The sequence below is a fragment of the Pelobates fuscus genome, chromosome 1, assembly GCF_036172605.1.
Source record: "Pelobates fuscus isolate aPelFus1 chromosome 1, aPelFus1.pri, whole genome shotgun sequence".
In the NCBI taxonomy this organism is placed as follows: domain Eukaryota; kingdom Metazoa; phylum Chordata; class Amphibia; order Anura; family Pelobatidae; genus Pelobates; species Pelobates fuscus.
In genome coordinates, this window is record NC_086317.1 from 76,044,279 (window position 1) to 76,061,860 (window position 17,582).

The following is a 17,582-nucleotide window of genomic DNA, read 5'->3' on the forward strand; positions in this document are numbered from 1 at the left end:
ATCTGGGGTGGTAAGATATAGCCTTACATATTACATACGGCAATATATGGCGCAATGACTTATGGGGCTGGCATAACATTTTTTTCCAGGCTGCTTTGTATCCCCAGTCCGGCCCTGCCGCCAGGCCTGTGACAACCATCATGGTTGTCACCCCCTGATGGCGGCCCTGGTTAGGGCAAAACAATATTAGAGATTCAGGAGCCCAGCATCAAGGTGAACACATATTTTAAAATATCTAAAATAATACATCTTTTGTCACCCACAGGTGGACCGGTTGAGTTAAGAAGGGAATTTCACATACTAGGGCAAAACAGTTCTATTAGAAAATAAAATCTCATTATTTGCTATTTTTTTCCTCTTCTCATTTGGACAGTTTTAAAATTCCTCTTTCACTTACATATTTAATGAATCTTCAACAGTTTATCGCCACAATCACTCTGAATTCTGTGTGTTTACTCTGTAAAAGTCATGTAAAGCCTAGCTCTGACCCAAACTGTACTTTGTATTTAAAGGCTTGGTCAATGACATCATAAGGGCAGTGTTTCATCACTGAAGATACGTGTTGCAAATGGAACATCATTGGTGTCATCTAGACACAGACAGTTAATGAATAAACTTTTAAGGAGATGATCTTTTAGAGCAAAGTAATTCTTTATGGAAAATACATTTTCACCTTTAAATCGGGCAGTCAGATTTTAAGCAAAGTCTTCTTGAAAAGTGATTGCATTGGAAAAAAATCTAATATTTTTTTCATAAAGCAGCAAATTGTAACGCTCTGAAATCTTAAAGGGCAACTCCAAATCTCTAAAACATGCTGTAGTGGTTATAAGTAGAGATGTCCCGAACAGTTCGCCGGGAACTATTCGCCAGCGAACATAGCTTGTTCGCGGCGCCGCGGCGGGCGAACATATGCGATGTTCGGTCCACCCCTTATTTGTCATGGAGGTGGGAGGGTCTGGGAGGGAGGGTCTGCTGCGGATTGGCTGGAATATGTCTGCTGACTGTGAGGTACAGGGTCAAAGTTTACTCAATGATGACGAATAGGGGGCGGACCGAACATCGCAAATGTTCACCCGCCGCGGAGACCGCGAACAAGCTATGTTCACCAGCGAATAGTTCCCGGTGAACTGTTCGGGACATCTCTAGTTATAAGTCTTGGAGTTTTGCTTTAAGTTGTTGCAATAAGGATAATTTTTTTCTAATTAGATGTCTGTGCTCTTTTGTAAACTTTAACACTATATATATATATTTATTTTTTCAAACTTATTTATCATTAGTCTTTACCACAATTTAATTTAAATTTTTTTATTTTATTTACAACAATACTGAATGGGACACTTCCCCAACCGATGAGCCATCATTTATTCTTCCCCAACCGATGAGCCATAATTTAGTAATTATCACCCTGCCAACCTAGCACTCAGAGGTTCAGTTACTAAGCGCAAGAGATTTACCAAAGTCCACAATGCTGTTTGTGGCGGATTATGGCAAAGTGTGCCTTCTCCAATTTGAGGAATAAATTCATGTCCTTCCATCAATGTTACATTATATATTTTACGAAGGCATTAAACATAGTGATATCACCTACCAATGGTGCAATATGCTGCAGCAGATTATTTACCAACCAAATTTCTTAAATTCATTGAATGACTATAATCTCCACTATCTTCACCAAGTATCCACCAGATGAAAAATCCATTTTAAGATACCGTAAGTATCGCCAAAAATGTGGAACTCTGCCATTTACTCACTCAGACTTTTCCACTGACTGGAACTTTTACAAAAAAAATTGGAATACTTAACTGTCTTATCATTCAGTTTATATGTATTTTCATGGATGAGTATTGCACCGTTGGATAGTCTGCTTTTTTTGTTTGGCTGTATTTTTCAGTCTACTCACATACAGATACACAGAGAAAAGGGCAGCAGAAATGACTGTTTTTATTATTGTTAACTCACAGTCGTGCAGCTGTTGGATTAAATTGGATGGTTGAGGTTCATGGAAGTTCTTGTCTAACAAGTACTAGAGGGTCAGTTAACCTGCTATAAGTCTCTTGATCCTACTATGTCAAGCAAGTGGATATTGTCACTCTGTATTTATAAGCCCTTATTACAGATTCCTGGGTTGTGCCTGTGACCCTGAGCCATGATTGTTTCTGATTCCTGTTCTTCTCACGTACACACTGGCCAGTGTAAATGATCATATGCCGATGCAAAACAGTCACAACGGAATAAGTACTCTTGTAGCCCATGGAATATGTGAAAATGCATCAGGAAGCGTGTTATCTTTAGTAAAAACATTATAAAATGAAACATTCCTAAAGTGATCTTTTTTATGTCATTGTTGATATTTTTATCTTATTTTTGTATTTAATAACTATACACACACATATATATATATATATACTAATATTGAAGAATACTTATTCACCAACTGTTTAAAAAAAATCATATATGCACTAAAGATAAATGTACATTTAAGTATTTTTACTTATATTAGAAAGAGATCATATATTTTTTTCTATATTCCTTTACTTAAGTCAAGTAGGCAATTATTTAAAAGGAAAACATCTTAAAGGGACACTATAGGCTCTGAAACAACTTTAGCTTAATGGAGAGTTTTGGTGTATAGGTCATGCCCCTGCATTTTATTTGTTCAATTCTGCTCATTTAAGAGTTAAATCACTTTGTTTATGCAGCTCTAGTCACAGCTCTCTGCATGTGACTTGCACAGCATTCATAAACTAGTCCTGCAGAAAGAGATCTAATGTTTACACTTATTGTCTGTTTAGTTTAGAATCTCATGCTCTGTTAAAGGGACACTATAGTCACCCAGATCACTTCAGCTCAATGAAGTGGTCTGGCTGCCAGGTCCCTCAGGTTTTAACCCTTCAGATGCAAACATAGCAGTTTCAGAGAAACTGCTATGTTTACATTTGGGGTTAAGCCAGCCTCTAGTGGCTGTCTTCCGAACAGCCACTAGAGCCGCATCTGCGACGCTGGAGGCATATTATGCCTCCATCGCGCAGAGCGTTCATAGGAAAGCATTGAAAAATACTTTCCTATTGACAGCTTGAATGCACGCGCAGCACTTGTCACGCATGCACATTCGGCTCCGCTGACGACGGCTGAGGGAGCTGACGTCGGTGGGGGAGGAGAGGGAGCCCGGCGCTGGAATAACGTAAGCAACTGAAGGGGTTTTAACCCCTTCAGTGCCACGGGAGGGGGACCCTGAGGGTGGTGGCACCCTCAGGGCACTATAGTGTTAGGAAAACCACTTTGTTTTCCTGACACTATAGTGATCCTTTAATATCTTGCTAGCCCTGTCAGCCCTCCTGCTCGTCCTTCTGTGTGTGATTAAAGTTAAATTTATAGAGAGATAAAAACATCTATAGCAAGTTAACATCTGATTGTAAATGCCTATTTGTTTTTTTCAGGCTGTGTGAGTCACAGTCAGGGAAGGTGTGGTTATGGCTGCATAGATAGAATCAATGTGTTTAACTTATAAATGGCAGAGAATTGAGCAGTGAGACTGCAGGGGCATGAGCTATACATAAAACCGCTTTATTAAGCTAAAGTTGTTTTGGTGACTATAGTGTCCCTTTAAGTTTCTTTTAAGGATTTTCAATAATACAATAATGAAAATATAATATTGCATAACATGAAAAACTTCAATATGTATATGAACAGATAACAAAAGATGGAACGTAGATAGGAGAAAAGTAAAATAGAAGAAGAGTATACCAAGTAAAGAAAAATAGAAAGGATCATAAAAATTGAGGTGGGTGGTGAGATTTGACTGCCGAGCGAAATGAGCGCATAACTTCCACGCTCCACAACTGAGGCTGTGACATAAGCCCTGTAACCCGCGCACATACTCTGCGATCCTGACCAACACCCCACAGCAGGAGAGCGCACAAAAAGTTGAACTCCATCCATTGCAGACATGCTCATGATCCAGAGACCTACCGCACACACCTCACATGAGGCTGCGAGCCCAGGTCGCTCGTCTCCTTTCAAGCTCACCGAGATCCTCAGACTTTGGAACCCAGAATAAGAAAGGTCTTACTAATAGGGGGTTGACTGTACTCTTGATGAATGGAAAACATGCAACAGATAGTCAACGGTTTACTCTACTTATGTACCTCTTGGAGTGGGGGATTGTATATACTGCTTCTGGCTTTGTTCTTTCTATGCATGAAGTTACAGGACAACAGGGTGGTGGAAAGGGATGGAGTATTTAGATGGAGCCTTGAAAGCTGGATGTCCTTCCCACGAGAGATGTCTTCCTACGTGGGACAGATGACCACTCCTGATCGGCCTGGCGACTAATAAGACCCGGAAAATGTATCACAATGTTGTTATGTACTTGCTGTAATAGGGGATTTTTTTGGTTTGTTTATTTTTTTGTTGTTACTTCTTTTTCCCTTACGCCTTTCCTTTCATCTGTCACCTCTCCTCTCCCCTCCAACTTTCCTCTGCAGATGGGAAAGTGGAGTTTCCCTGTGAGTGTTTGAGAAGGGGTGCACGGAAGCAGCCTTTGGGGCATTCTGGCATATGCACACAGTACAAAGAGGAAGACATATCTGGCCCTTGGTCATTAGCCAATATTAACTGAATGCCCAATGGCACTGAAAATAACATCCCTTAACGTTAATAGACTGAACGTACCCAACAAACGCAGACTTTTTCTAAGGGAACTAAAGAGGCAGAAAACAGACATTGCATTTATACAAGACAGACATATACCACACTCCTCTCACATTAAACTGACTGGTCATGTCTTTGATAGGGCCTTTGCATTCAGTTGGTCAAGCAAAAAACACGATGTAGAGATAATTATCCACAAAAGATGGCCAAATAGTTCATAAGGCAGATATGTGGCGCTAACTGGTCCTCACCACTATGTATCATTTGATTAGCATGTATGCACCCAATGTCCTGAATAGTGACTTTGGACAAAATCTAGAGACATTTATCTCTTCCCTAACCAGAGGGGTTGTGGTGCTGGGAGGGACTTCAACACAGCGATCACAGCAGTAGGGGCAGACTACCTAGATCACAGGGTAAAGGGAGACAAGATAGGTTGTTCCATAGGTTTATTAAAAACACAGGCCTCCTAGACTCATGGAGAGTTCAATGCCCAGGAGTAAAGGACTATACATTTTATTCAGCACCTCACGAGACCTACTCATGCGTAGACTTTTTTATAATCAACCTTACAGGTTTGCAATGGGTTCAGGCCTCGGAGATTAACCTAATCTCATGGTCGAATCATGCAGACATATCCTTAAAAGTTAGGGCTGCCAGGATCTTTCCCTCCTTGGTGCTGGAGACTCAACAGCTCTCTCCTCTGAGATGAACAGTTTGCAGACCAGATCCAGAAAGAGATTCAGAACTACTTTGATATCAATCTTACTCCGGATGTGTCTCCAACCACCACATGGGCGGATCACAAGGCAGTCCTTTTGCAACACACATCAAAAAATGTAAATGCAAAAGATTGTTTGAGCTTCAAAGGCACTCAGAAAGGCAGAAATGCAATGTAAGCAGCTACCCCCAGTAAATGCAATGTAAGCTTCTACCCCCAGTAAACTTATGGAATTTATGGACCAGGCTCTTAGGGAGGTTAGCAATGTTAGCCCTTTATGTTTCACAACAGTACTCGGCAAAGCTGTCTGCTCTCGCCCCTTCTATTTATCCTGGCCCTTGAGCCTTTACTCCACCTTATTAGAGTCTACCCAGATATAAAGGGTGTAAAAGTAGCCACTGAGGAGTTTAACCCCTTAAGGACCAAACTTCTGGAATAAAAGGGAATCATGACATGTCACACATGTCATGTGTCCTTAAGGGGTTAAAGTCTCAGCTTATGCAGATGCCGTTCTGCTCATCCTGACTTACACACCTCCTGCCCAACCATACTCAACTCAATTAGAATATGGCACTTAACAGCAAAAAATATTCCCTAAAGCACACTCCATCCCCCATTAACCTATCTACGTAATAAAGCTTTTGAACCTGAACTGAGGGCAAGAGATTTTATAGGACTTGAAAACACAGGATGCAGAGATATGGGCATCTATATGAAGAACAGGTATTTAAAAAATGTGATGATCTGAAGGCTATTGCAGATACATACAATTAAGAGATTTTGCTCAGGACATTAGTGTGAAAATAGCAGCTGACGCCCTTTTGACTTTTTTGAAAAGCTATTTACAGCAGAAACTCCACAAAAAGGACTGATCCCTGCGGTATATGCTCAGCTTAGTGCCCCACCTGAGGATGAGAACCTTCTGAGATATATCGACCACTTGGAAACGGACCAAGAGGGACAGAAGCTAGGGAATCTGGGAGGCAGCAGCTAAGAACTCAATCTGCATGACATTCCAAGAACAATCATACAAAGCCCTCATGATCAGAAACTATTGAGTAAGATCATACTAGCAGCGAGACCTGCACTAGCGCAAAACTGTCTCAAGATAGATGTACCTAAATTGGATAGGGTTATTGTCAAAATAATAGACAATTACCTAATGGATAAATTAAGGGCCCAGTTACGCAACACAATTAACACCTTTACTAAAGTATGGCAACCGTGGAAGGAGTACGAAGATAGATAGAAAAATGAATAAGTATGGGATGGTTCTGAGGCGGCGATTCTTGAGGAGGAGAGATCCCCCACTTCTCCCAGCCCCCATTTTTTTATTTTTTTTTATTTTTCTCTCCTTTCTTTTTTTGGACAGGATTGTTTATTCAGTTTATGATAAAATAACGAAAAAACCCTTCTGAGTCAGGAGACTGTGACTAACTATGTACAAAGTGAACTTACTGTGACAACATGAGTATTATTCCTTTTCTGCTGAGTTGAACTGTTCTAAATGTACTAAATGTTATGTAAACGGCATTTCTACCTGCACTCTTAAATCAAGAATTAAAAAGAAATTGGAGGATAAGAGGAATATATAACATAATTCAGTTTTAAAATTTACTTTTTCATTGTTCCTTTGGGAACTAATACAGAGCGAAAATGATCCACCACAGATTTAACATTAGATCATTTGCATGTTGACAGTTTTTATTGGCGGTTCTTCTCTGACCTACTATCAGTGAAGGTACTTGGCAGTCATTACATTTTGCACTCTAATTGTTTTGCTTGATTGTTTTTACTGATGTAGGAATTTCACACTTCCTTTTGCCGTGTGATTGGCTGATGTTAAAACAGGAAGTGCTGGGAAAAGTGTGCTGCTCTTCTTAAGTCCCCTATTGGTAGCAGGGTTCCACCTCAGCATTTCATTACTAATTACACAACTTTCTTTTTGTCATATAAGCAGTTTATATACCAGAATGAAAAATACATTTGTGTTCCTTTAATTTACCTTTGAGCTAATTTGACTGAATAACCCCTTTATAAATAATTTTTTGCATTATTTTGATACCTTATTTAATGTATGCTCAGATCTCAAGCTGGTTTTAGCTCATATTTTGCCATTACAAAGTAAGAAAACAGGCCATTTGCATATCAGACTGTTCCCACCCAAAAAGTGCAGTACAGATCCAAAATGCAGGCCGGCTCCCTCTGCACAAGAGATACAGCAACCCCAGACTATCGTTTCAGCCTTCTTAGGCATCATCAGGGAGGTATAGCTGATACCCCTCTAGGCACCATGAACCAGGGGTCCATGTCTGGATTACTCTTTAAACTTGGGGTGAGCAAAAATTAACAATGTGCAAGAGAGTACTGAAAACAGACAACAGCTCAAATAGCCTGCCGTTCGGTGGGTCCCCGCTCAGGTCTCAAGCTAGTTTTAGCTCATCTTGTGCCATTACAAAATTGAACCAGGACCATTTACATATCAGACTGATCCGAGTCAAAAGAGCAGAACACATCCTAAATGCATACCGTCTCTCTCTGCACAAGACATACAGCAACCCCAGATCGTTTTTATATTGTAAATATAGTGACAATATCGTGATTTTGCCAGCTACATGCCCCTGTATTCAACTGGATTGTTTTTACCCAATCAATTTCAAGGCATTTGGACCTTAGAACCTTCATCGTATCTCTAGGTTCACTAAATGATGACAAGGAAATCACAGTTTAGAAAAAGGCAAAAATGCCCATATTGCTCTGGTTATAAAAAAAAATGGCCTTTTAGCTGTAAAATTATGGCTCATATTCAGTCACAAATCCAGCTGCAACCAAAGTAATTGTGCATGAGTCAATGAGTGGGTAGAAGTGCACACCATTTATCTGTATGCAGTAACTGCTGCGCATTTCCTGTGTTAGAGCACACTATCTTCTTCTGTTAATTTGTACTGATATTCCTTCATAAAAACAACTTGAACATTTTTAATCCCTTGAAAAGCATTGATGATAACTAATAAAAAAAACTATCACCAGATGGCAGCATACATCAATTCAACGTCCATGTACAGGTAATGCTCATCAAAGCTACGGCACCACGCAAAATACTTTACAGCTGTTTAACATTTACAGAAAAAAATATGAGCTCATGAAAAATGGGGGGAAAAACAAAAGTGTTGCGTTTATAATTTTGTTCGGTGTAAATCCAGGAAACATAACGGCGTAATTGTAAATCTGATTATATTCAGTGCTGGCTTCAGCTGACAGAAATTATTTATTTTTATTAAAACGTTTTATTTGATATTTCATGTCAATTAAATATTTCCACAATGTTGTTTGGAATGGATAAATTGTGCATATCAGAAGCTGACTTGGAAAACTGTATTCACTGTAACTGCCTCATCTAATTGAAGTGGTTATAGTGTCTGAAATAACCTGGCACCTTCCTTCATTCAGTGTCAAACCATTTTTGATGTGGTAATGCTAAATGAGAGTCTCCAGTCACCCATCCCCAAATGTTAGCCTAAACAGCAATGGGCAGCTGTAATTGGCTAAGAGTGTCAGCTGAGCATTTTTAGCCTATCACAGCAATGTGCTTGGTATCTGTGTGGGCGCCTAGCAGGGGCAGTGTCCTCCCTAGTCCTCAAGGATGGTACATCTCTTTCTGCGTTCTAGTTTTTGCAGGTGTTCTGGAAAGGTATGACTGTGTGCTTATGCCTAGAGAACTGGATCGTTCGATGTACGTGGCGCTGGGAATCCAATAGATTCCAGACCTACGTACAGTCGCATTGCTTGCTGTAGGGTCTGGGGTCTGATGGGTGCATGTTGGTAGGTTCTCCATTTCCTATCATTATAGGGGTTAAATACATGGTTTGAATCATTGGCTACTCCTTTGTGTACTGGTCCGAGAGATGAGCCACAGTTAGGCCACGGGGCTTGCACCTGGGCTTTTCTGTGAACCTGTTGCAAGTAAAGTGGTTCAGTGTCCGGAACTTGCGGACGGAAGGGGTTTGCATATGGTGCTGCTTACCATTTACCAGTGCAGCATATCTGACAACGTGATGATTCATGTTGGGGGGAACAATATGTGGCTGGTTCCACAGATGGAGTTGGTCCAGGTGATGCGGAAAGACTTACTGCGTATTATGGAAGAGGTCCCTGGGGTAAAACTGGTTTGGTCAGACATGGTGCCTAGGGCATGATGGAGGTTTGAGAGGAATGTCCAGGCAATAGAACGCAGCAAGGGAACCCAGGAGGCAGGGCGATGACGTGACCAAGCACGCAGGTCATGTCGCGTAGATGATGCAGGGTGTGCAACATATGCAGGGCGCAACCCAAGGGAGGAATGAGCGGCTTGTAGTGGTCCAACCTGGAAGAGTAGGATTAGGGTTGGGTTAGGAGTAGGGTTAGGAGTAGAGTTAGGAGTAAGGTTAGGGTTATGGTTTAGGTAGGGTTAGGGGTAGGGTTAGGGTAGGGTTAGGGCAGGGTTAACCCAACCCTAACCCTACTCCTAACCCTACTCCTAACCTAACCCTACTCCTATTCCTAACCCTAACCCTAACCCTACTCCTAATCCTACCCCTAACCCTATCCTTAACCCTACTCTAACCGTAACTCTACACTTACCCTAAGTCCTGAAATGCCAAAGTGCCGAAGTGTTGAAGTGTCAAACCGAACTGCCGAAGTCTCGAAGTGCCGAAGTTTCGAAGTGCCAAAGTTCTGAATTTCAGAAGTGCCGAACTGAAGTGCCAAAGTCCCAAAGTGCCGAAGTCACGAACTTTGAAATTCCGAACCGAATCCAATACTTTGCCCATGCACATCCCTAGTGAGGGTAGTCAGGGATAAAATTAATAACATCTTAATTCAAAAAGCAAATTACACTCTTGAATGAGTTAAAATAACATGGTATTGTAAGGGGAATAAAGCTGACAAATTATTGAGTAATAGATTTAAAACCAACAGAGCTTAAAAAAAACTCAAGGCTAATAAATCACCTGGACCGGACAGTTTTAGTAATTTCTTATATTCGACCCTAGCAAATAATATCAAATTGTATTTCATCAACAGGAGAGATCCCAAGGGAAATGTTAAAAGACCACATTATACCCATACCTAAACAAGATAAAAATCCAGAAATCATAGGAAACCATAGGTCTATTTCATTATTAAATGTAGATGTGAAAATATATTCGTCCATTTTGGCAGATAGAATAAATAATACAAATTCCATTTGTTATACACAAAGACCAGGTTGGCTTTGTAAAAAGTAGATCTTCTGTTCATAATGTCAGAAGAATTATAGACATACTGGACAACGGGGAGACTCTTGACTCTGTCGTTGGATGCCGAGAAGGCTTTCGACAGAGTCAGGTGGGATTTCCTTGGTCAGGTTATAGAGGCATTTGGTCTCTGTGGAAATATAGTCAAATCTATAATGGCCTTATATTCTTTTGCTATGGCAAGAGTAATGGGTGCGGTTAAAGCTGAAGAATGGAACTAGGCAGGGATGTCCATTTTCCCCTAAACTCTATTTAATGGTAATTGAACCTTTGGCCATGGCAATTAGGGCAGATAACCAAATCAAAGGTTTTCCGGTTTTAACAGAATGTGTCAAAATCACAATGTACGCTGATGATGTAGTTTTGACTCTTTGTGACCCAATTTCTTCTATGTATACATTTATGATGATCATTAATGCGTTTTCGATACTCTCTGGGTATAAATTGAATATAAGTAAATCTGCTGCACTGACATTCAATTTATCTTCAGAGATAAGAAAATTATTATTACATTTTGGGCCGAATTGCTCCTCTTCATATTTTACATGTCTCGGAATTCAAATAATGAGAGATCCCTCTAACCTAATAGAGGTTCATTTTATGTCCTTACTAAAATATACTAGTAAAAAACTCAAAGACAGGAAATCTTGGGAAGTATTATGGTGGGGGAGAATAAACATTATAAAATCTTATATTTTTCCAAAATTGATCTATTTATTACGTATGATCCCCGTGTCCTGCCCAGATAGTTGGCTGAATCTGGTTCAATCTATATTCAACAAATGTATATGGCTAGGCAAACACCCCTGTATCAGTGTCAACTACTTAGCTAAGTTGCAAGCCACTCAAGGAGGTCTAGGTTTACCCCAGCTAAAAGACTACGGGACAGTTTGTATGTTAGCACATATTATTTATACTCAATGTGATAATGTCAAAGAGGAAATCTGGTATAAAATTGAAATGTGCTTGTTAAAATCTAATGATACTATTAAAGAGTTGGGATCAATATTTTGGCGGACAAAGGACAAAAAAGAAAATAAATATTGAACAGAGATCTCTTTAAAATGTATAGTTTTTAATAATCTTTTGAACACATAGTAAAAACTCAGAGGGGCATGTCACCTCCAAGATAAAATCATTTCAGGTCTTCCTTTAACTCAACTGATGTACAATGTTGCTGATCTAATTCTCTATAATTGGAAAAAGTCTGGCCTTGGTAAAATTGAAAATCCACTCAATAATGACAGGATAAGGACTTCACTTCGTTAAATACATAATAAAGAAATCTTTAATTATATTAGAATAAAAGGTTATCTTCAAGTACATTTAACTATGGATAGACCTGTCAAACATATTAAATTAGAACAAAATATTAATTGTATGAAAATGAATAAACTAGTTGCAGGGTGTATGGATTTGATTAATAGAGACCCTGACAAACCTATTCTACCTGTAATAAAAAAAAATGGCAGCAAGAACTAAAAATTGATATTACCTGTGAGGAATGGGTGGAATCATTAGAAATGGCCAATAAAGATATTAATTGCTTAAATCTGTCTGAGATCCACTGTAAACTTTTAAACAAATGGTACCTGGTCACAAGAAGTCTGCCTAGGATTTACCCCAACGCCTCAGAGAGATGTTGGAGATGCTTAGTTCACAGAACTAATTTCCTGCAAATATGGTGGGAATGTCAACCTATCCAACTAATTTGTAAAATGATACACATAAAGATTCAAACTCTATTTTTAAAAACTATTGGTTTGCACCCCAGACTTCTACTATTACAAGTAAACATTCAAAATAATTTTGGTCCCGCAGCTGCCAAGATGTTGATTGCCAGAAACTGGAAGATGGTCATAGCCCCTTGTTGGCAACAGGTAAAAATTCAAATTATTTACCAAATCAAAATGGAGATGGGCATTTGTAGAACATCACATGATGTGTATAAAAAGTGGTTGGAACAAGTTGAGAAATGGTAAGTTAGAGATTGCCTCCCATGACGTTAAGCGGTAAACTTTTAATCTTGTGGTTTACAATAAACATGTGCAATTCGTTTAGTTCCGAATGTACATTCGGATAAATTTCGTGAAATTCGGACATTGGGATGCTTACAAATGTTTGAAGTTCCGAAGTGCCGAATTTCTGAAGTGCCGAACCAAATAAAATTTCCGATGTTCCAAATTGCCAATGTTCCGTATTGCATAAGTTCCGAAATGCTGAAGTCCTGAATTACCAAAGTTCTGAAGTGGGTTAGGGGTAGAGTTAGGGTTAAAGTTTGGAGTAGGGTTAGAGTAAGGGTAAGGGTTAGGGTTTAGGGCTAGGGGTGATGGTAAGGGTTTAGGGGTTAGGGTTAGGTGTAGGGGTAGATTTACGGGTAGGGTTAGGGGTAGTTAGGGTCTGAATTGCCAGAGTTCTGAATTGCCAAAGTTCCGAATTGCAGAAGTCCCGAATTGCCGAAGTCCCGAATTGCTGTAGTCTCGAATTTCAGAAGTGCGGAGCCGAACCAAATGACATGTGTCCGATTTGCCAAGCAGACAAATTTTTTTACTTACCCAAATTTCCGAACCAAACCAAATTTTTTGTCCATGCACATCTCTAGTTTACATCTTTGAACATGACTGGGTCAACCCTCCTTCCCGCCTTCTCCTCACTGCATGTTCTGTGATGTCCTACTTGTCTCTAACATTAATTAAAATGATGTCAATGGATAAATTATTTCTGGCTTAAAGTTTTGTGTATGTCATCAAATGTTTGTATAATTGAAAACTAATAAAAATTTTATATTTAAAAAAATGCAGCAAGGGGAAGGTTAACAAGTTAATGGCCATTTTCATTAGGAATCACAGCGCCCATTGCTGGTATGAATTGTCATGGCTAGAAGCAAGTGTGTAAGCTCTTACTTAGCCCTATTTGCAGTAGGGTCTGGGCTGTGTGTCAGCAGGAACCCTCATTCAGTGTTGAATTGCTTGAAAATGGTCTAACACTGAACAGAGGGACAATTCCAGAGGACCTCCAGGTACTATAACCAATTCAGTGCAATAAAATTGTAAAAGTGCATACAGTGTCCTTTTGTAGCCGCAGCCGGCACCCCTATTTACCACTATAACGTCTTACAGCATAGAACTTAGCAGGGCTAACCATACAGTTATCTTAAGCCATAATATTATATAGTCAGTAAGAGATCCTCTATTTAAAATATATAAATAATTGAGAATACAATATAAAATAAGGATTGTCTTGGGAGCAATTAAGTTTTGTCTTTTTAGATATTTTATAACATTTTATTAAATAAAAATACAAATATAGACATAAAATCCATTACAATAATTTATAGCAGAGTTTAAAATATTAAACTACATGCTTGCAATATCGTTAAAATAGAATAACATATCAATGGAAAAGATACTGATCCTGCACCACAAATGCTCCTTGAGTTACAATTACCAGGAAACCAACTTTAGAAGATTTTTGGCATTCTGGTACAGAACACCCAAAAGCCTCCATAGAATCTTCACAGATGTGCCTAATGTGTGTTGAAGATGTGGAGCGGGTCCAGGAACGATAACACATATTTGGTGGGAATGCTCAGTCATAGTACCATTCTGGGAAATGGTGAAACAAAAAATGGGGGAGATCCTCGGTGACACGGGATGTTTTGACATGGAAACATCCCTCCGGCACTCCACACCAACCACCATTGTGGCTTACAGAAAATCTATCTTTCGACATCTTCTGAATGCCGCCAAGACCCTGATCCCACTACATTGGAAACAAGACATGATTTCCACAATCGGACAATGGGAAGAAAGAGTGTAGGAGATATACATGGCGGATTCGGTGCAGGCATCGCTACTGGGAACTGAGGAAAGGCATGTGGAGAGGTGGCGGCCGTGGCTGGTGTACGTGGCAGAGCAGGAAGCAGGGGTGGGGAAAGGGATGCAGTCATAGGGGAAGGATTCGGAAAATCCTACCTTATTAGCTGGTCACCTCCTGCGCTGGATACCCTTGATATACAACTACAATTGGGAACACCCCTTGTGGTGGGGAGACATGCAAACTCCTGGCAGTTTGGGTAGCTCTTGCCCCCTCTCTATTCTCTCTAATATTCCTTCCTCTCTTTAACCTCATCCTCTGTCCTTAAATCTATGTGCCCACTCGCTTGCCCCCTACCCAGATGGATGGGCAGATAAAGCGACTGACAGCTACTCCGCATAACTAAAGTCGTAAGGTGCTAACTCTGTACACTCTATACCTGTTCGGTAGGGTTCATTTATTGATTTTTCGGGGGTTGGAAGTCTCCAACATGCCTACCAGAGATGCGACCCAGTCTTTATTAACATCTCCCTACACTGTATATATCGCTTACATTTCCTCTACATTATGGAAACTTGTACAAAAGATTGTTTGTATACTATGACGGTTTTGTTTTTCCCTGTTTGGATCTGCATGTCCAATATTGCGATTTTCTGCATGTTACTTATTGATGTTTCTTCTACATGCACAAAATTACTGTCACATTCAATGGTGATGTTAAGCAAGTGATATTCCAATTTTTCTCGTAAATATGTGTTTACTGGGGATAACAAAATATAAAGAATTAACAAAATAAGCAATAGAGCATGCAGGCCCCAAATATAAGGGAATTATATTACATGGACATAACCTAAAATTTACATGTAACATGCCTGTGATGATATATTACAACGGCCCTCATAAAGATACTAGCACTAGTATAATATTCCTGCAATGTGAACTGCAACAGATATATACCTCTCCACTGTAATACCGCCCTCCGAGGTACCATTGTTGCAATTGCCTAGAGCTGAGACCTGCGCATCTTACTCATATTACAACACATGTTGACAAGAGTCATGTTTGCATTTGTGCCTTAACAAAGCTTCGATTCACAAAATAGAATAAAATACCCTCCTTAACATGCCAACATTTCAGCCTCTCTTAGTCATAAGATGGAGCAGCATTTCTGTCTCCAAATCTCTTCCCTGTGTGCTAACATTAAAAAGGTACATATTTATACTTTAGATGTTCAATTTAGGACCTCCCTTAGCTTGGCAAAGATACAAGGCCATAACTAAAATGTTGAGATGTCCCGAATAGTTCGTTGGCGAATAGTTCCTGGCGAACATAGCTTGTTCGCATTCGCCACGGATATGCGATGTTCAGTCCGCCCCCTATTCGTCATCATTGAGTAAACTTTGACCCTGTACCTCACAGTCAGCAAACACATTCCAGCCAATCAGCAGCAGACCCTCCCTCCCAGACCCTCCCACCTCCTGGACAGCATCCATTTTAGATTCATTCAGAAGCTGCATTCTTTTTTTTTTGTATATTTTTTTTTTTTTTTAGACAGAAGTGTGTTATATTTGAGCATGCTAGGCTGAACATGCGTATATCATGACTAGTTGCACTGAGGGTATGAGTATATAGCAGTACATTGTTGTGAAAGATGGTTGTCATGTTTAGGGTGTAGCTTGCACGTTATCAACTGTGTATTTATATCAGCAGCTCCACCACTAGTTATAAATCAAGTGTGAGTCGCCCCATGAGATGAGACTAGTGAATAACATAATACATGAACGGTTACGGTAAAGGCATGTAAGGAACTACGACAATAAACTCTTTAGGAGGTAAAATAATGACATGTTTAAACGCTTGCTACTTTACGATTAGTTAATGTGCAGAGAGCAGTTCATGTGATCAAAGGCATGGTGTGGAGGATCGGCTATAGTGGGCAGGCTGCTGTTTACTGCTTGTGCTCATCCAATCCCTGCAGACCCTGGGAGTTCCTGATACCTGGAACAACAAAGGCAAGTCTCTGGCTGAGTGCCGGGTTCGCGGCTTGAGGTGGTGGAAGCTTGTTTTGTCGGGGGGTCAGATCAGTCCCAGTGGTGCTTCACGTCCGGTGCGGGATTGTGGTGGCTTAAGGTGGAGGCGAGTGCTTGACGTGGGGCAGGCTCTGCATTTCTGTTTGTGCCTCCAGTCCCGTTTTCGACGCCTTTTGCGTTGGTGGATTTTAATGGGGACTGCTTCGCTTAGCTGTGGTGGAGCTTGTTGCTGCTTATTACGTATGATCCCCGTGTCCTGCCCAGATAGTTGGCTGAATCTGGTTCAATCTATATTCAACAAATGTATATGGCTAGGCAAACACCCCTGTATCAGTGTCAACTACTTAGCTAAGTTGCAAGCCACTCAAGGAGGTCTAGGTTTACCCCAGCTAAAAGACTACGGGACAGTTTGTATGTTAGCACATATTATTTATACTCAATGTGATAATGTCAAAGAGGAAATCTGGTATAAAATTGAAATGTGCTTGTTAAAATCTAATGATACTATTAAAGAGTTGGGATCAATATTTTGGCGGACAAAGGACAAAAAAGAAAATAAATATTGAACAGAGATCTCTTTAAAATGTATAGTTTTTAATAATCTTTTGAACACATAGTAAAAACTCAGAGGGGCATGTCACCTCCAAGATAAAATCATTTCAGGTCTTCCTTTAACTCAACTGATGTACAATGTTGCTGATCTAATTCTCTATAATTGGAAAAAGTCTGGCCTTGGTAAAATTGAAAATCCACTCAATAATGACAGGATAAGGACTTCACTTCGTTAAATACATAATAAAGAAATCTTTAATTATATTAGAATAAAAGGTTATCTTCAAGTACATTTAACTATGGATAGACCTGTCAAACATATTAAATTAGAACAAAATATTAATTGTATGAAAATGAATAAACTAGTTGCAGGGTGTATGGATTTGATTAATAGAGACCCTGACAAACCTATTCTACCTGTAATAAAAAAAAAATGGCAGCAAGAACTAAAAATTGATATTACCTGTGAGGAATGGGTGGAATCATTAGAAATGGCCAATAAAGATATTAATTGCTTAAATCTGTCTGAGATCCACTGTA